General features: G+C 38.3%; 1 protein-coding gene across 2 annotated transcripts in view; it reads left to right on the top strand.

The window, feature by feature from the left end:
• LOC107679253 (potassium channel subfamily K member 1-like) overlaps window positions 1-386 on the top strand; it is a 6,852-nt gene that overhangs the window by 2,093 nt on the left and 4,373 nt on the right. The window lies entirely within an intron of this gene.

Below are 386 nucleotides of genomic sequence, written 5' to 3'. Positions count from 1 at the left end.
TATCTTCCTCAGTATTTTTGTCTTGTTTTCCAATACAAATATCTAAACATCCTTAAATCAAGATACAGTGAGATGCAAAATGAAGATAAGTAGTCTTGTTTTCTGGAAAGAAAAAAAGGAATTACTCAAGCAAAATGAATCTGCCAATGTGTGATGAAAACTTGTTTAACTTTTGACAGACACAGTGATGATGCAGTACACAAGCCGCGGTTAAGACAGCTGACGTGCTATGATTTCTGACAGGCAGTTCACTCTCCTGTGATGTGACCCTGTTCCCATCACACACACACACACGACGCGTTACTCTGCGCTGCGCAAAACTTCGCATTTGAACAGTCAATAGCAAATACTTAAACTAATAACAAAACATACTTACAGTCGCTGAT

Source organism: Sinocyclocheilus anshuiensis, unplaced genomic scaffold (assembly GCF_001515605.1).
Source record: "Sinocyclocheilus anshuiensis isolate Anshui unplaced genomic scaffold, SAMN03320099.WGS_v1.1 scaffold1644, whole genome shotgun sequence".
NCBI classification, from domain to species: domain Eukaryota; kingdom Metazoa; phylum Chordata; class Actinopteri; order Cypriniformes; family Cyprinidae; genus Sinocyclocheilus; species Sinocyclocheilus anshuiensis.
The sequence above is the reverse complement of the archived record's forward strand: the minus strand, read 5'-3'. Positions and strand labels throughout refer to the sequence as shown.